Here is a 21,027-nt window from a genome sequence, read left to right as displayed (position 1 = left end):
TCTGTTTATAACTGGTTTTATTTATATTAAAATAAAGCTGTATTTCCTGTAATTCCTTAGATTTTTGTGGGGTTTTTTAATCTTTGGAAATCAAACATATCAAGGTTCTAAAATAGATTTCAACCATACTCTGTAATCAAAGCTGTAATCAGAGCTCAAGGTTACTCTGAAGTGATACTTAGAATCCTTACTCTCTAAACTTTTCCTCTGAAATTAAGCTCTTTGGACTTGTACAATAAAAGCTTTTATAATTCCATGAACTTTTATTTTCATGATTTGAAGATCATAATATAGGGCTGGTTGCAGGGGTGGGGGGAGAAGGGATGGAGTGTTGTCCTACTTGTCCTGTATTGAAGAAAGACATAATGCTCTGAAGGATTTTCAGCTGAAGTTACACTGTCTAACCCGAATGGATCACACTTTGATAGAACCTTCTCCCAGCAAGCTTAGTCTATTGTGAATTTTGAACACTTGGAGACTGATCTTCCACTAAGCTGGTACCCACCCTTTAACTTACCTTTCATGCTAGTTGCTCCCAGAATCACCTATTGGGGATTTTTAGCAAACTGTTCAAGGTTCTGCCTACATCTATGGCTGATTTGACACAAAGTTTCCAGCTGTTGGTTTCCTTAAACAGAACATTTATTTATTTATTTATTGATGTATGTATGTTTTCATTTGCAATGAGAATGTATGATAAAGTAATTTGTCTTTTTTCTACACAGGGGAAATGCAGGAATATTCTGAGGCTCTCAAAAGCTTCAGTCATCTTCAGACACGCATAATTCCGTCATTTATCTACAATTAAGAAGTTCCAAAGGGGAAGATGCTCATTTTCAATTGTCAAATGTACATGTAATTCCAGATACCACAATCCTCCAAACTTTGATTAAATAAAAATGAGCCATGTGAGTGAGCTACAGCTACACTTTGGCTTTCTCAAATTTGTTTTGGAAAAGGGTTCTCAATCAGCAATCTGTGACTGCAGGTTATTGATTTAAGGAACTGACTCACTAATTACAATGCTTGTGTCAAGCTTTTACACAGTGTGTATGTCTTTTCTTTATAATCTTGGTTATTCTGTGTTCTCCATTGTTTCTAACAATGCCAAAGTTTGCTGAGAAAAATGTATCAGATGATTAGTGTATATTCAAAATGTTTATTCAGCTAAGAGTGTTCATTCTTTCTCCCTGTCATTGCATCTCAGGACTTGGCTCACAGGAAATCCCACAGAGATGTTGAAAAGACATTCAGGATGTAATACATCTTTATTTGACATCCTACCCAATGGAAAATTATTTGTTTCTACTACCTGCTGCTATTGGCGTCAAAGCTCCTTCATCCGGGCGGATGTTTGTTATGTGTTTAGAGAGGTTTTTCCGGTAGGCTCCAAAAATTCTATCAAGTATCTAAGTAACCAGTGGTGATCAATGAATATTCAAAAAACATAGGAGCTACTATAATGTGATAGATATTTGTGATTTTGTGATATGCATTTTGTTCCCCTTTGGTAAGAATAGAAGGATTTGCTTTAATGGAAACATCTGGTTAAATTCTAGTCATCCATCCATCAATGCAAAATTACTTCATGATGTGAATATTGCAGTCACCAAATGCTTGCTTACCAATGCTTCGTCTTCTGAACAGCATATACAAGTTGCCTCTTAGAAATCATGGATTCAACTCATGTTGGTTCAGAACAAGGCCAGATGAAATACAATACCCACTTCATCCATTTTTATGTATCTTTTTGATTAAAAACTAAGCCTAAAATCTATAAAGGCCATTTTCAGGAATTTTTTTTCTATACTTAAATGCACCTTATTAGAATAGCTGCTCTGCTTGGTCTGGCTAAACCTGAGTTTAATCCATGGCTAATTTTCCACACTTATTTAGGAAAAAAAATACAGGAAAATATACAGAAATACTGTTTCGATATACAGATTCCCTCCACACAGATGTCAGCTAGCTTTAGTTCTGGGATTGCTCAAGTCTTGAGGGACTTTTCTTCCATTTCTTTATGGAATTCTTGTTTTTTGCAATCCTTTCTATTTGGCTTCCAGACCATCCAGTGGCAGTAAGTCCCATATTTAATTATGCATATGCAAAAAAGTGTGCCTTTTGAGCCCACTACCTGATAATCCCTAGTCTTGTAATCTTACAATAATTATTGCACTTAAATTCTCCAAGTCATTCTTGGTTTTACAGGTCACTGTCATTCTCCCCTATCTCTTTTCCAGGATGAAGAGTCTTAGTCTATTTAATCTCCCCTTATAGAGAAGCCATTCCATACTTTTTGTTGTTTCTGTCCCCTTCCTCTGTGTTTTCTAGATCTCCTATCTTCATCTGTGTATGAGGACACCAGAACTGCAGAAATAGAGGACACTAAAAACCTTTCTGCCTACATCTGACTTATTTTTACTTCTGCTTTTTATAACAGTTTATATTTTAACTTTTACTCAGGTACTCACTTGCCGGGTGATTACTTTGTGTGATGTTTTAATAAGCCACTGGTAGAACTCAATTATGTTGCCATCTGCCTGTCTGTAGACTGTAATCTTGTCTGATTGGCAGATGATTGGCATTCCTCCAAGGTTTATATCACTGGTTTATATGTAAGAGCACATTTAGAAATCACCTTGAGTATGAATATGGCATCCCCATTTCATTAGGTCCTGGATAGCATTTTGCTCATCTGTGTATCAAAAAGCAATAGCTCCTGTCATTTCATCACTGACATGAAAACATGTATGTCTCTCTTTACCTCTTTCCAATTCCTTAGAAAGGAAGCTCACAGGCATGAGTCCTTATGTTCAGTGTTCTGATCTGTAATGGCCCATTTCCAAGGATTCCCATTTTTGCTTTTTCTTGATACAAATATCAAGTACTGAACATCCTAACCTGTTGTTTTAAAGTCAGCGTCTTAATGGTTAGCATCTTTAAAAAGTGCAGTTGACAGACTAGGAGACTTTTAAGGTTTTAGAAGGACTTAGTTTGGTGTATATTGAATCAAGGACTGTTTTGTAACATCATCTTGCTATGAAGTTTCATGCTATGCACGGAACAGCCTGCCTTTCTTTGCCATGACAAGTCTTTTGGAAAGAGGTCCAGAGGTTGATTTTCCATTGCATTTCATAGAATCACGGAATGGCTGAGGTTGGATGGGTCCTCTGGAGGTTGTCTGGTCCAACCCTCTGCTCAAGCAGAGCTGTGTGGACCTCTCCAGATAGCTTTTGGGTATCTCCACAACCTCTCTGGGCAGCCTGTGCCAGTCCTCAGTCACTCTCACAGGAGAATAATGTTTCCTGATGTTCAGAAAGAACCTCTTGTGTTTCAGCTTGAGCCCATCACCTCTGGTCCTGAACTGACCTGATTCCACAGTTCAAATCACCTCTGGTCCTGACCACAGAGCCTGATTCCATCTTGTATGCATCCTCCTTTCAGGTATTTATAGGCATTAATGAGATCCCCCTGAGCCCTCTCTTCTCCAGGCTGAACAGTCACAGTTCTTTCAGCCTTTTCTCATAGGGAAGATACTCTAGTCCCTTCATCATTCTGTGGCCCTTCATTGGACTTTCTCCAGTACGTCCATGTCTGTCTCGTACTGGGGAGCCTGGAACTGAACACAGTACTCCAGGCATGGCTACACCAGTGCTGAGCAGAGAAGAAGGACTGATCACCTCCTTTGACCTAAGTATGGTGCCAATACTTTGCTTGATGCAGCCAAGGATGTCATTGGCCTTCTTTGTGACAAGGGCTCATGTTCTGCTTGGTGTTCACCAGGACCCCCAGGTCCCTTTTTGCCAAGCTGCTTTCCTGCTGGTTGGCCCAGCATATGCGTGTGCCTCAGAGTGTTTATGAGGTGTGTGAAGTTGACAGTCATGTTGTCACTGTCACCAGTTAAGAACACAGATCATAAAAGGACCCATTGAGTTCAACAGCTATGCTTCAAACTCCGAAACTGCTGTTCACAACTTCGGTTGCTACAAATGTGATGAACACAGAAATGTTAGATGGTCCCCACTGGAATCTGTAAAACACAGCTGTTGAGTAACAAAATGTTAAAAGCCTGGTGTGTGTTGACTTTGATGAAGAATAAATATGATTGCAGAAGATGCTGCAGCTGTCAAAAATGCTGCTGGTGTTTCATACTTCAAATAGAAATTATCAGCACAGTTCAAATATCAGAAACATTGAGAAAGCCGCCGGGATTTTTCCCAGCATGAATCATTATCATGTGGCTAAAGTACAATATTTTTTCTGTCACTTAATGAAAATAAAGGATCTACATTTGCATATCAATCTGTATATACTGGGACACACCAGTCAAGTGTTGCCAATATCAAGGTTCATTTTTGTTGTTTAATTTGGTGGGCTGCCAGTGTCAACTTTCTTTCAGTATGGTTCAAAGTTGAAATACAGCATCACTGCAGTAAGTCACTTGGGAACATATCGCAAATGTGCAGATTTGTCAGTTCTTATATCATTTATCTTAAATATTTAAATAGAAACAGATGCAGTGTATGACAGGCTTAACAAGTTGCACTGAAGATCATTATGATAATTTTGGGCAGTGTTTCAGATTTACAGCACTTTTCCATTTTATCCTGCTAACTTCACAGTACTACAGTCTGAAAAACAGTGCTAGAATTCTGAGGCTGTCCTAGAAATACAACACTCCGTTTACTCTAAGCATCTGCATGGACCTACCTTTATGCTTGTGAAATAAGATAGATGTCTAAAGTTCTGCACGTGACCAGACACACTACAGGTCTTGATAACTGTAGTGATAATAATTATTATTACAGGTTATTACAGTTATTACAGGTGTAATAACTGGTGATAACTCTCTCCAGCTTATGGTCAGTTTTGACTTTTACTAGAGTATTCAGTAATAGAATCATAGAATGACTAGGGTCGCGAAGGCCCTTAAGATCAGGGAGTTCTTACTTTGTGGCCCTGTTCTGGACCTCTAACTAGCGTTGTCCAAGACTATGTCCTGGCACTGTCAGCGGACAGTCCTTTTGAAGTCAGCTCCCAAAAAGCACGGTGGACAAGAACGCGCAAACCCTCGCTCCGCAGTCCCCCAACACTATTCCAGCAGGCTTTGCATCTTCAAACAGCCTGCATGTCCTCGTACAATGCTTTCAGGGCATTTAGTATACACATAAGAACTGAAAATAGGTGACAGAAGAAGGGAAAAGAACTGTTTGGATGTAAGAAAAATCCCTCCCATTTTAAAAGGGAATTCTACCATTCATTGTGTCCACAGCTAAATAAAATACATCAGCCCAGGTCTCTTTTGATGCCCATGGCTGTAACATCACAAAAAGACAAGGCCACCAGCAGAGCCCTAATGCTGTGAGCCACCCTCCCACCACTGTGATTCACATCAGCTTGGGAACTAGTACAGCCTACGGCACAAAGCATTAGTGCCAGAGTCTGCTCTAATTTGTGAAAAACCTCCAGAGAACTACAGCTCAGAGCAAGTGCAAATCCACATCACAGCATGCACTGTGGGGACCTCTTTCATGCATCCTGCGGCATTCTCTCTCCCCCAGCTGCAAGGCTTTCACAGCCCTGGTATTCCTGTGAAGTAGCGTTCAAAGAGGAGTGTGAAGGGCGGGAGGATTATCTGCCTTATTGAGCTTCCTGAAGTAAAAGCAGTTGTAGGCCACTGTAAAACCATAGCTAGTTAGGGATTAAAAGATGATATTATTTCTTCTTAAGCTGCAGGAAATGTTAATTATGGGAATTAAATAATAGTTGCATAGATCATTAATTCTGAGGAAGAACCAGATCAAATCAAACAACAAAAAAATAACACCTCCTGGAAAGAGCCAGAAAGTACTAGATGTTAGGAAATCTGTGCTCATCAGACAGCTGAGCGCTGCAGTAAGTACATCTGTAGGATTTTCCCAGGATCAGTTTATTACTCCGAAATTTGCAATTCCTCCATGTGTACAAGTACCTGCACTGGTACTGATTTCTTCAGTGAACGTGGGAATCCAGCTCTTTTTCATCTGCTCTTAGATTTATTTCATGTTTTGTGAAAACTAAGAAGTGTGCCATTTGGCATTTATCTTAGAATCTCTGGTCAGCCACTGATAGTCAGGAAGCATTTGGACGCTGTCAAAAGGCTCATCGGTGGAGGGAGATCACTCACCAGTTAACATCACAGGCAAAACAGACTCAGCTTGCGGAAACTAATTTAATGTATTGCCAATTAAACAAAGCAGGATAATGAGAAAGAAGAACAAATCTTAAAAGCACCTTCCTCCCACCCCTCTATTCTTCCTGGGCTCAACTTCACTCCTGACTCCTTCTACCTCCTCCGTGAACTGCTCCAGTTTGGGCCCTTCCCACAGGGTGCAGCCTCCAGGACAGACTGCTCCAGCAGGGGTGAGAAAATCAACTCTATCCCAGCCACACCAGGTAGGTAAGAAATGGTATCCAGAATAGAATGAATAAAAGTGGATGTGTTGGCTTTATGTGGCAAGTCTTTGGTAGTTGGGAGGGCCGCAGAGGTGGTTTCTATAAGAAGATGCCAGAAGCTTCCCCCATGTAATTTTATAGGCAGCCCTTTTGATTCATGAAATGTCAGTGCCACAAATGAGCAGCCATCATTTTGTTTTCTGTGTAAGCACAATGAAGTGGTGTTTTCCATTCACAGAGCAGTACTGCTGCACTGTAATTACAAACAAATCATACTACATCCTGACAAAAAACATTTTTCTGCTTAAAGATCTCCTTCTTTGTGGACTGCAATGTTTGCTTTTGAACTGCCAGTTGCATAAAACTCTGTATCCCAAACCCCATAAATAAAGCACTTAGTGGAACAAAAGGATGCACTAACAACTGTTGTTTTTTTCTGGAGTACTTACCTTGAATGGTATTTATCAACACAGTGAACACCTCCTTTTCTATGGAGAAGTTCATTCTGTTCTTTACTTCACAAAGGAATTTTCAAAATAATGGCTATATCCATCTTTTGCAAGTGCTGTATATTTAGACAGAAGTAAATAATAATAATTTGCATGCATTTAATGCTGAATATTATACTTTCAGCTCTGGACTTCTGACAATAGTATTGAAAGCTGATTGGTACACTACTGGTACCCATTTACAGTTACAATCCTGTATTTAACATAAAAATAAACTACACTGTTATCTTAATCCCTCTTTTTATTTTTATTAACCCTTTCCTTATTTCTTCCTCTTTCTTTGTCAAAGCTTTGTCAGCTTTGAGATAAACTTGATGTCAGCAGCCAGATAACAAAGCATTTAACACTTATGCAAAGGTAAGACTACAAAGAGGGACTGAGTCAATAAAGGTCTGCTTCTTGGTGGAAGATATTGCTGCTTCCAGTAAGGTCTCAGTCATTGTTGGTTTGCATTAAAGAATTACACACAATCTACAAATAAAAAATACATGTTTTTGGAAAACCACCAATTTATATCACCGTTTTATGTTCTAAATAGGAATATTTTCATGGACTGCTATTGATTAGAAGGTTGCCCAAAGAAGTGATAAATGTCCATCCCTGGCAGTGTTCAAGGCCAGGTTGGACGGCATGTTGGGTGGCATGGTCTAGTGTGAGGTGTCCCTGCCCATGGCAGGGGGTTTGGAACTGGATGATCTTAAGGAACTTTCCAACCCAAGCCATTCTGTGATTCTATGACTTCACAATTTTGAAGGCGATAGCCTGGTGCACATGTGCCAGTCCTGGTATGTGGGTGGGCTGCCTGCCCCATTATGGAGCCATTGGGACTGCCTGTACCAGTAAGTTTATTAGATAGTGGGTCCAACCACTGATCCATGATTATCTATATGAAACTCTAATCAGAAACCTGGCTTGGTTCTGAGCTGAGCTTGCACTTTCCCAGACACTGCTTGCACGCAGACCATTCCCAACAAGGAGAATGGATGTGCCTATCCCATTTTGGAGGGTGATGGACTTTAGCAGTATGGGCTGTGTTCTGTTAGTTCCGTTAGTTTTCCTTACCTCATGCTCAGAAAAGAAGACCCTGCCCTGTTTTGATTACTAGTCTAGATTTTCTTCACTGGTATAGATGCGTTGAAGAGCGAGTCAGCAAGCAGATGGTTCCTGAAGGAGCCAAGAAGTCGCAGAATCTCCTTTGTTTGTAGCTGGAACAAGAGCAGAGCATGGGCAAGGTGGAGAGAGGAAGAAGGTGCTTGCTAGGCAAGATGCTTCATTCCTGAGTAAAGAAATGTTGAGAATCATACCAGGAGTTACAGGTTAACCATCTCTGGTGTAGCTGTCGTGGTTTAAGCCCAGCCGGTAACTCGGAACCACGCAGCCACTCTCTCACTCCCTCCCTCCTTACTCCCCCCGCTCCCGGAAGGATGGGGAGGAGAATCAAAAGAGTGTAAATCCCATGGGTTGAGATAAGAACAGTCCAGTAACTAAGGTATAATACAAAACCACTACTAGTACCACCAATAATAATAACGATAAGGGAAACAATGAGGGAAAACAATACAATTGCTCACCACATGCTGACCAACACCCAGCTAGACCCAAGCAGCAATCTGGGCCTTCCGGGTAACTCCCCCCGGTTTCTATACTGGGCATGACGTGCTGTGGTATGGAATACCCCTTTGGCCAGTTTGGGTCAGGTATCCTGTCTCTGCTTCCTCCCAGCTTCCTGTGCCCCTCCTCACTGGCAGAGCATGAGAGTGAAAAGTCCTTGATCGGAGTAAGCATTCCTTAACACACTGATGTTTTTAGTTGCTATCAATCAGCACTGTTCTCAGGCTAAAGTCGAAAACACAGCACTGCACCAGCTACTACGAAGGAGAAAAATATCTGCTACAGCTGAACCCAGGACAGTAGCCAATGGACACAATGGAGGTCAGAATCTCCTGACACTCCTAGCAAAAGTGTCTGTAATGTCTTTTCTTTTTCCAATCATAGCTTGCTCCATAGTGATAACCACTAGTGAAAATAGGACATACATAGTTATTTTTACCTTGTCCTGTTCAGACAAACTAAGATGGAATGAAAATAAAAATATTAGCTGCTGACATGTACCAACTGCTGGTTCTGGTAACCCATCAGTGGGAGCTTTTACAGGAAGTATGGGTGTGATTTCTGCTCAGTTCATCCAATGTAGGTCAAATGCCCCCATGTACACTACAGAACTGTAATTAATAGCAGTTCAAAAGCATTTCACAAATGAAAGTGAGTAAATTGTTCCCCTATTCAGCACAACACTTTTGCTCTTAAGGGATAATCTAGGCCAAAGAAGCATCCTGAGGCTCCGTGAAGAAAGGCTATTGTTTCTTAGATAGGAGAGAAGCAAATGAGCCAGGTCCATTTATATATTTGTGTTCTAGGTATGCAGTAGGTTGTCACATTTTAGCCAGAAGTAAGATTGTGCTGATGAAAGGCTATTGATGTAGAAAAGGAAAGGCAGAAGCAGAGGAGGAGACCATACATTGCTGGGATAAGAAATTATTCTGGCCAAATCCTCCCTTCACTGTATAGTAAAGCTGGTTTGGGAACCTAGAGGGAAAGCAGAAAGGCTAGCTTCATGCCTAGTCAAAGAGTACATGGGCTTTAAATGCTATTTAGTCTTCCATGAGGATTTTAAGACTCTCTACTGAGGACGCTGAAGGCTTTTCAATGTAGGTTAATGCTCCTGTGTTAGCAGCACAGTGCGTCATGTAACAACAGTGGCTGCTTGCTTCACCCTTCCTAGGTATCACAGGTACTGCAGAGATAGCAGCTTCCTTGGGCATCTCTATATACCATTAATCAAGTTCTAACATCTATGGCATTATTAGAGGTTGGAGCTCGAGGGTCAGACCAGACAATTATTCCTTTTGGGCATGCGGACACACCTGTCCAAATTCAGGCAGCAGCAGATAACAAACAGCAATGAGCAGTGGGGGTGCAGTGGTTAGCCCAGGGATGCTAACCCACCTTTTTTCTTATTTTACTCATCTGTTACTCTTAATGTCTTACATGACCTTCTTAGTCCACTGGTTACTCAACCCACAGCCCTTCTGACTGAGATCAATATGTCTTTTTATTTCAAATTATTCCATTTCTTCATCTTTTTACTTTGGCCAGTTTTTACAAATAGTTTTAGGCAATAGGCTGAGCCAGATTTCTCTTATCCAGGCTATAGTTACATATAAGGAGCCATACGAAACTGTGAAAATATTCAGACTTTTCATATTAAAAAAAGTATCCACAAATTGCTCAGAGACATTTCTATATTGTACTGTTATGATAGCACAGTCTATAATATTAATCTCCACTGAGGAAGAAAGGAAGTTCCATTATATGCCACTTAAATAAGAAAAAAGAAGAAAAGGAGAAGACAAGGAAGAACTGCAACACGGCAAAAAAAAAGATCTGGCCTAAAGCTACACAGAAAGTCTGTGACATTAGAAGAATTCCACCTTCTTAACACATAGGCTAATACCATTCCTGCCCCATAAAAGCCTTTGGCAGCTGTATTTTTAATAGGCGTCATGTAGATGAGAGAATGTTAAAGATGTTCCTTTCCATCAGCGCTGCAGATGATAGCGGAGAATTTCCTACGGCAAAGCCATTTAGAGGCAGAGAATTAACAGTTATTTTTAAGATATCCCGCTCCCTTAACAGTGCAGCACCACCACAACCAATTCATATAGCAAGTTTGCAGTTCAGTGAATAACTTGCTTGTGTACACTTACAAAAGTGGTCCCAGATGTACCAGTGTGCAGCTCCAGTGTGACATGTCACAGCTGGCAGTGCAGCTGATGAGAGCTCAGTGCACTCCGACTGATGCTCCCAGCTCCTAACCAGCTCTCGCCTCCCATCTAGTGGCTTCATCCATACGCCAAATATTTTGTTCAGGTTTTTTTGAAATGAATACAGACAGAACCTTGTCTGTAGTAGATTAACGTAAGGCAACAGCCCATGGCCTCAGAGTTTTCTAAATAACTTTGCCATGTATTAGAAACTCCAGTTACTCAAATGGCGGTTCCTTCAAAGTCGCCACAGGAGCTTTAGTGTTAGGAGATTAAAAATAGAAATCTGAATGTGAAGCTCTATTATTTCCATCATTTTAAGCCCTGTAAGGAATCCGTGCTCACAAATCTCTCACTGTTAAAACAGAAAGCTAGCTTTTCATCTCACAGTGAAGGTTAAAATCTTATGTGGAAAACTCCCTCCAGAACAGTGGCCCCTATGGAAAAAAACTAAGAGACTGTGTCGTGGTTTAAGCCCAGCTGGTAACTCAGAACCACAATAAAATCCCAAAAGCATGCACAGATTCTTGACTTCACAACCTGCAACAACCATAGAACTGTCCAGGCTGGAAAGGACCTACAAAGATCATCAGCCTTTCATGGGAAGGGGAGCCTACATCAGATTATCTAGCGCCATGTCCAGTCGCATCTTGAAAACCTCCAGTGAACAAGGAATTCCTTCTCTTCAACTACAAGCCAACCTCCCTCTGTTTTGCACAAGTCATCTCCCAAGGAGGCAGTGTGTAGCTGCAGCATCTGATCCAAGAACCGGACCAGGTGAAGTCAGACCTGAGTGTGGACCACACCGCCAGAGCTGCAGCAGGGTGGTAGCAGGAAGGATGCCAAATGGCCGAGCCCAGCTCCACACTGCTCCCAAAAGCAACTATGTGTTCATAGGGAGGCCTGCAGCTAGAAATAGCACCTGGATTTGGGAGACAGTGCTGTGTGTGGGAAAGGGATGGCAAAGCAGAGATGCTGTTAGGGGACAACAGGGTCTGGGGTGGGTCTGGGTAACCAGGAGTGTTGTTCTGGCTGCCTTGGTTCAGCTGGGTAACTGTCCAAATGAATATAACTTTTATTGGACATCTATAAATATTAATCATGCACCCTGTTGAGGAGTATAGCAAGCGGAATACAAACCAGGGAGTTATCCCATGTGAGAACATGCTGACATGTAGAGCTAAAATTTAAATACAGTTAGTTCTTAAATAGGAAATACTTCCTTTGGGGTGTATTCCCATATAGGGCCTATCTATTTCTGAATTATATTCAGCATCTAAAAATGGCTCAGAATTTATAGAATCTGAGATACTTTGTATTACCAGCAGGTACTCCTATTAGCAATAATAGTAAATTAAACAATGCCAGAGCACAGTCTTAGACACAAGCAAGTGGTTGTTTATACTGCTTAATTGTTAGGATAGAGCCTGGGGCATTTCTGTGTTCAAAGGTTCCTAAACAACTCCCAGGTATAATTTAGGACTTGGCGCAGGCCATGCACCTGTTAAATGATTGCTCTATTTTGGAGGGAAAAGAGTTTGAAAGTCTTAAATGCCAGAGAAGGCATTTAGTGTAGTACTACAGACATTGCCTTTGGCTACATATTGGCTGGGAAATAAAAGAGGCAGACTGAAGGTTTAAATAATGTCGCCCTACATCCATAAGCTCTAGAGTTTGGTGAGCTACTGTAACCAGCTTCTCTTTATCATGGTTTGCAGAGAGCAGAATATATTTTCTGCTGAAAAAAGCAGCTTGCAGAGTCCAAAAGTGCTCCCAGTGTTTGGAGCAGTTGTATGTAAAACCCTCCTCTCTCCTGAGAATGCAAGGAAATAGTAAAATTTAAATGAAAATTTATTTGTCTTGCTATTCTTTAAATAAGGGACAAGAAATCCCCAGCAGTGGGTATTCCTCAGTAAGGAACAGTGTTCTGGATCTTCATGGAGTAGTGATATAGGGAAGCATTTCCTTTATGAAGCCAACAGTTTAGTTCTGTTTAGTTCCATTTAGTTCAATTAGTTCCAAAGAGATCTAAATGATACCTCTGAAAACGTGTCCATCATTCTTAAGTTGTTAAAATGGTTGTTTTAACAACTTGAAAATTATTAAGTCCTGGTTAAGTTGTATACCTAATAAAAACCATGAATAAAAAAAAAGCATGGTTTTTACCTAGGGAATTACAGGACTGACCAGTGTATCATAGGTGTTTAAATAATTAATATTGAATTATTAGAATTGAATGCACAGAAAGTTGGAAAACTGTACAGTCCTCTAACTACTTGCCCTTAAATGCACCAAGTATCCTGATTTTGAAAGTGCTATCTGAAGTATGATCAGCCTGAAAAGAAATAAAAGTACTGACAAGAAAGCACTGAAATTTCTAAAACTCCCTAAGAAGTTACCAAGTTAAATTTTATTCCAAAATCAGCCTTTTTTTTTTTTTTCCACTTTGCAAATCTTACTTGATGTGTCTTTGAAAGTTAAAAGGCAGCTTTACAAATGGATAAAACTGAACCTTACTGCCTTTTGCAACCTTACTCTCTTTTACATCTAATGTAATCTAAAGGAGCTTCACCATAAGCAGTCTGATCCAAAGTCTGCCAAAGATAATGGGAACTTTCCTACAGCTTCAGTAAGTTTAGTGTCAGGCCTTAAGTAGTGACAGATCCAAAAGACTAAAGTACTGACATGAACGTATCACTTCATTATTGAAGAATCTTATACTTACTCAAGCCCAACAATTTTTATTAATAGTTCTATGAGTACATGTATGAAGAACTAATATTTTGATCCAGGTAATTTAGCAGTAATTTCCTGCTTTGCAACTAATGAGATCCCATTGGAATAAATATTACCATAGCTGATCCAAGGCAGAAGTGCAATTGAGCAAGTTTGGAAAAATAACATACTATTATCACAAACGCCAACCAGATTTGTTTAATAAATGATACTTCAGGCAGAGTCCCCAAACAAAACATCCACAGAGCCCAAAGATCCTTGAAACCAGTTTCTACTAATGAATAATGTGTGTGCAAATCTCTAGGCTCTGTAGTAGTCAAAGGCCAGATCCAGGTCTCAGGAGAAGATGTTGTTGGGGAAAAATTCAAAGCATGTTAAAGATCACCATGGTATAGTTTTCTTTTTCCACTGAAATCAGCTGTTGTATTAAAAACTAAGTTCCTCTGGACACCGTGCTACAGTGGTGGGCATGGCGTGACTGGTGCTGTGATCGAGTTAGTTTGAAGCATTATTGACAGCAAAGCCCCAGCTGTCTCTTTATCTCTGGTAGTAGTTTTGTTTTGAGATTGATTGGAAAATAAAAAAGGTCCTTGTAGATTTCAGCAAATGGGAGTCTTTAGTGTGATGTCTACACAAAGGTAGCACACAGCTCTCCAGCACGTCAAGCCCATTGAGTTTATATCCAAACCATACAACTTATTACATGTTGAAGCCTGTCTAAATGGTATGTGATTCCCTAGTGATGATAATGGTTTTGTGCTGAAGTGAAATGTAGTGTAAATACAGATAAGCAATGCTATTTCCACTGAGAAGGAGGAAATATATTGCTATGTTAGACTCTATTAACCTTTCTAACTACCTCTAAGCAATTAGCTCAAAAGACGTTTTAACTCCTTTTATGTCTATAAAGGTATTCTGTCTGTTGTCTTTGTCTTGGTTGCATATTCAAGTAATTCACATTACACTATTGGGGATCACTGGTGGTTTTGGCACAGGAGACTATTTCTCGGGCATGAATAGTGAGATGTTGTGGGGAGTTTGGGAAGCAGATAACACTTGCATGTTTTTAAGTTCCACTTTGAATAAATACAGGAAAAGAAACAAACAAGCCACCATTAAATGTTATAGCTAGAGATTAGCAGACTGAGAAGAAAGCAGAAATCTTGGAAAACTCGAGAAGCTGAGACTTGGTGGCATTTCAAGTGATCCAGAGTCCAGGTGGTATAATGAAATATATTCCTTATAGAAGTATGGTTTCCGTAAGTGATTTTTATGTGAACTCAGCATCCTGAATTGATGTTTCTGCTCAGAAAGGAGCATCAGCTATTTTTCATATTCATGTAGCATTAGGTAGGGAACCAGAACTCTGCTCCTAAGCACTGGCCCAACATCTTCACAGCCTGAAGTCAAGCTCTGGAAAACAAGTTTAAGTGAACTCAAGATTTCTACATAGACACGATGTATGTTCAAGCACAAGCTTGTGTAAGCAAGCCCTCAAGAAGGAAAAGCCATATAACACCATTCTGATTTATACTGCAGAATGATTATTGAATCCTCTGTAGAGCTGAACCGTCTGCATTTGGTGTGTTACAGAGATTCAGACTTTATCCATAAAAGATAGGACTTTATATCAGAACACAGCTCTCATCTGTGCTCCTTGCAATGATGTTGTGGCAAGCATAGAGTTGATAAGCAGTGTGTGAAGAACTATATGCATGCCCTTCTCAGTGCCTTTCTTCTGCTTGAAAAAGCCTGTGTCAGATATACACATATTCTGCAAAGAACACCTCTGTATAGCAACTGTACATCTGAATGTCTTGATCTGCACCATCTCCAAGTTAGGACAGTCAGAGCAGTAGTTATGGGTAGGCAACTAATAGCACTAATTAGCTGTATCCATTCTAAATATTCTCTCCCATCATGCAGAAAGATCCCATAAAAATTATCCATGCATATTCATCCAGAGTCATTTTAAGGAATTCGGGAAAAAAACCCAAAATTTTCTGGCCTCCACTGATCTTGGAATTAGTTTCTATTCAACAATGAGATGTCAGTCATAGAGATAAATGTGCCAGTAGTTATGGCCGTTCTTGGGCTTCTAAGACTTGGTTAGTTTACCATGTAATAATCAGTAAAAGTGTCTTTACCTCTTCCAGTATATTGCTGGCCACAAAATATGGGGACGTTTCTAAGCTGGTAGATAAAAGCCTAAGTATTCCTGGACACACAGCACATGACTAAATACTGTTTAGATACTGCACGACAGGATAGTAACAACACATATTTTAATATAAGCCAATAGTGCTTCCAAAGCATGTGTGTTTGGGTACTTTTCTGGAAGAAAATTAGTTGGAGGTTCCAATGGCGTTTGCATGAGTGATGTTTGTTTGAATAAATGCATTTGCATCTATTTAAAGATAAGGGGGGTTTTTTTGTCATTACTAATTGCTTGTATTAATGTTCAGTCATGGCTAGAGCAGTTTCCTTAGTAATACCCTAATGGTTTTAATCCCTACAGGGTGAAGATGTAACCAAACAATAAATAGGACTGTTTGGTCTTAGCTGCTGTGGCTGCTTGGTAATGTTCTGCTCCTTGAGAAGTTTGTGGTTAAGGAATATTCCTAATGAAATTCCGTAATGGCTCCCATTACAGGAATTAAACCATATAAAGTAGAGCAAAATGGCAAATGTCTCATGGAGGAAAACAGCTGCTAACAGGATTGCTCTGTGGTGCCGTTTGGTGACAGCAGTGAGGGGATTGTCAGTGGCCGTATTCTGTCACCAGTCGGCCAGCATGATTGCCATGCTAGCACAGGCATCAAGGGAAGTTTATCCCAAAGTGCTAATGTGATGCAGGTGGTGAACCTCAGCAAAACTATTCCCAAGTCAATAAAAGATGTTCCTATTTTTTCCCCAATTCTCTTTTTTTACAGACTAGAGAACAGGGGACTCAGCAGGACATTTGGGCTGCCTGCAAACATGGGGTGAAACGATTTAACGCCATTTGCAAACTCATTGAGCTTGGTTGTAAACTGGTGAGATTTCTTCTGCTGATTCCTCCTGGAGGATTCCCCCACTCTGCTAAGTGGGAAAAGTCAAAGAAATGGAAAATCTGCATCTGAGACTGTATTTCTTTGATTAGCATAGTACTGAATGCAGAGTACAGGTAAATCAGAACACAGAACTCATGGAACAGCAGGTGGGTACGTGACACTCGGCTACAGCCCTGGGCAGCTCACAGCCAGTCAAAAGGCTGAGACCCACAACACGCTCCTTAGATAGTTTGATAGGGTTTTTTCACAGATAAAGAATGTCAGACCTGGGCAGGTCGTGTGGTTCCCTCCAGCTCCCACAGTAGTATTTCATTAAACGGTTGGGAAAAGAGAAAGAAAAAAAAGACTTGTAACTATTAGACATCACTTTTTAGGGTAATACATTCTCCTCTTAGCAAAAAAATGCTTTAGAAAACTTCAGTTACAAAGAAAATTTTCCTCCATATGGAAGGGCGTGGAAGCATTGTACAACAATTTAAGGATCTTCAGCTAAAGGAATCTAAGAGGATCCTTGGCCTTTCTGAGGACCAATCAAATCATATAAATCAATGAAAGGAACTGATCCATTCCAAATAAATCAATGAAATCAGCAGAAACAGATAAAGCAATGTTATCCACAGTAATATAACAGCACCTCTTCAATTTCACACTCAAGTGTGCTGAAAAAAAATGCCTATTTTTTCATTAAGGAAAATGGAGGGGTATACACAACAAAAGAACGTTAAAGAATCTAGTTTTACTTCAGAATATTTCTATGATGGGTCTATCACATGCTTCCTAGAGATGGAAGATAAAATGTCCAATTCTACTCTAAAAAGTGAGAACCATCATTCGAAATTAAATGAGCCAAATAAATCCTGGGTTTATGACTGATTGTGTTATTTAGTGCTCAGTGAACTGGTCTTCCACCAACGGAAGGTCTGCAGTGGATAGGTCAAAATGACCTAGGCTCTTGCCTCCATACTGGGATGTAGCCTGGAGATGAAGGAGATACAGGGACAAGTCAGTACTGATGACAGAGGAGTCAAGCTGTGGTGTGCTGTGCTATTCAGTCCTCAGTATTACGTTTGAAAACTCTCTGTAAGTTAGAAATAGTCCAAATACTCCTTAAAAGTTAGGTGAGAAGCTATTTGGACAGAAATTATTTCAAGAATACAATCTTCCAGATTCACATGGAATAGAAAACAAGTTCTCATATTGCTATTGCGTTTTAGTTCTGTTTGGTTCTTGCCCCATTTCTGGATAGCAATGCGTTTATTATAACATAATCTTCTGTCTCTCTGTGCCCAGGAAGAATGCAGTTTTTACTGACTGTATTGTAATTTCTGTTTATTTGCACAAAATGTTTTCCCTCATGTGATAAGCCATATTGTTTTGCTGCACTGGCCTAAACCTGAAAGAATTTCAATGTAGTTCCCCTGGGGACAGAGGAATGGAGCAGTAGGATCATTAATTGTGTTTCTAAATATATCTCAATAGTAGCCTAACAGGCTGTAAAGAATTCCGATATCTATAAGGAAAAACTGGACAAAAATAAAGCCTTATTGACAAAAGCCTACACATGGTTAATACAGCTGAATGGTGGAAATCTGCCAACAGTGGCAACGTCGTTCTCTTCCCAAGCTTTTCTTGGGGGCAATGCTCAAATTATTTCTCTAATTGACCCCCTTCAGGAAAAAAGAAAAATCTTTTCCTGCCAACTATTTATTGACTGTATTTAGAATGGGATATAAAGAAATTATATTGACATAGGTTGGCTGGTAGGGTTTAATTAACACAGCTGAGAAGTCTCATGCCCAGAAGGCTCAGCTCCTTTCATATGGTGGGAGCTGGTAGAGCCAAAGCCAAGACAAGAGCCCAAGAGCTACTGATGAATTCTGCATATGCCAGAGAAAGGCTCCGGGAGACCTCCTGGGGTTAATCTGCAGGGTTAGCACATGCTCCATGCCAGAACATACCACATCCCACAGCCTTGTGGAGTAAAGCATCATGTTAGGATCAAAGCAAAAAGAACCAGGCAGGGAATACTTGAGAGTCAGTCTTTTGTCTTCTACAGAGAACAAGGGAAGGGCTTCAGCCTTCTTCATTGAACATTGTATATGCACATGCACCCGAGAACATCCGCATCCTTCCTACTGCTTTATTATCCAACCCCTGACTACAGACCGAGTAACCTACCCAAGCCAATGGCTGGATTGCCAGCCAAGGACGTGTGAACTGATAACCCTGTGAGGTAGAGAAGTGTGTTGGTAGGATGCAATGCTCCTTTCTGAGGAAACAAAGAATCCTGGTGGCCAGATCTTCATTTCAGGAGTTTTTCAGAAGTTCGACAAAGGCTGAGAAGTGGTTTCGGGAACTGGCTATATGAAAGGAAATAGACGAAGTTATATTTTTCTGTGCAAATTTGCCTGGACCAGGCAAAACTTGCTGGACTAAGTAATCAGTAGAAAATAAATGCAACGAAGATAGCTGCAATATTTCCAGATGAAAATATGTTGTCAAGTTAGTACTAAGAAGAAGGAGACTAGTCTGATATACAGTGACTGTATCTCTTTAATTATCACAGTTCTCTTTCCCTCATTCGTTGTCTTAACAAAACTGTTGAAGAAACTTCATTTTAAGGCTGGAACTAATACAATTAGAAATATCAATTTCAATCTTAGCTGGAGTCACCCAATTAATTAGCAAAATTAATGGCAGTTTTAAAATCAGTTTCCGTTAGAATATGGTGGGACCTGACTCTGACAGGATCAATAACCATTTTCTGGTTGTTGGTAACCGGTGTCTGGAATAACAAGAAGTAAATAGATGCTGATGTGATTTGAGGACCGGAGGTTTGGAATTCTCATAAAATATGTATGTGGATGTAAGGGTGCTCACGCTGGGTACGAATGCTCAATGGGTGTTTTAAAAGCTTTGTGCTTGCATGTCTTCTTACACAAGACCAGTCTTTCAAAATAACTTAGCTTCCATTTAGGCTCCATATACATGGTCAGACATTTTTGGGTGCATTTCAAGTGCTGAGGTGGTTTTTTTGAAACCTCATTTTCATTATTTTCCTGGAGCTTGAAGATTTCAACAATGTGGTTCTGATTATGGAGCTAATTCCAAATAAACGTTTGGAAACATCCCAGCTAGCTCTCTGCAAGGCAGTACCCAAGTGTGATCCAGCGTTGAGCTCACTCCCAGCACAGCTCCCAAAACACAGTGTGGGTGAGACTACACCACTTTTTGCCTGGTTCCTCCAGTGGTATTGCAGAAAGACCAAACACCTCCCAAGTGCCCTTGTGCCATGCATTAGGCCTGGCAACATGTACCTGCAGTTTCATGCTAAGACAGAATCAGCTCTTACAACATTACAGACACCCCGAAATGTGAATATACAGAAGAGTAACTTCATTGAAGGGCTACAGGGGCAGCAAGTAGCATCCAGGGGAGACCAGTGCCCAAGTGCAAGGCAGTGTGGGTGCAGATGGGCAACTTCAGCTTTTGGAATTTGACGTGAGGGTCAAGGATCACACTCATTTAATTGTGTAAATGTGACCTTCCCATACAGTCTGGATGGTAATAAGAAGGAGGTCTCAGGACTTCAGCCCTCTTCACAGCCCAAGGACACATTTGAGGTGTACTCTCTAGTTAGTACCAAAACTTGGAGAAAACCTGCAGGAGGAAGATGCTCCCACATAGCAATAAGTAAGTGATAAAATAAGTGTTTAGGCTACTTAGGCTATTCCTAAAAAGAAAATAAATGTAATCCTTTCCAGAAAAAAAAGTCTACAGTAGGGGATTTCTATGTGCGTGTGTGTGTGTGTGTATGAAGAAGACTCAGTCTGACAAGAAAATTACATACTTGGCAAAGAAAACTTAAAAATACAGGACTTGCCTTGCCGGGTGGGTCTGAATGGCTGATTGTCATGTGCAATGTTTTGAAAGGTTGGAAATGCATAATTTTGTGAGACAGTGGGGCCTGGATCCTGCTCGTCTCTGAGGAAAAAGCCTAACAAAGCCCTGGGATAAGAACTAGCAGTTCCCGTTATTCAGAATAACCCTCAGTGTGCCTTGTTCTGTTGCAGCAGTTGCTCCCTGAGATACTAGGGATACAAAGACTGGATTTTCCTATGCATCAGGCAGTGATGGTTCTATCGCTGACTTTACCACCCATTTACAGGTCACACTGAGCAACTGAGGAGTTAGAGAGTCTATTGGCATTTTATCCCAGAGCTGTTCTAGCAGCAGAGACTGCAGTTTAAGATTGCATCTTTTCATACACTATTTAGTTCTTCTAACCTCCCAAGAGCAGTTCCTTCAAACTAAGTCACTAAGCTGTACAGAACAGTAGAGGTAGATTAAGAATTTTTATGCTATTTTATACAGATGTAAAGTAGGGTGTGGAGCAGTAAGTATCAGGGTGTATTATGGATTGTAGGGGTGGTTGCAGTGAGTTGTAAGAGCAGCTCCTCTTACTCACTA

Source organism: Strigops habroptila, chromosome 2, assembly GCF_004027225.2.
Source record: "Strigops habroptila isolate Jane chromosome 2, bStrHab1.2.pri, whole genome shotgun sequence".
Lineage (NCBI taxonomy): Eukaryota > Metazoa > Chordata > Aves > Psittaciformes > Psittacidae > Strigops > Strigops habroptila.
This window is presented reverse-complemented; position numbering follows the sequence as displayed.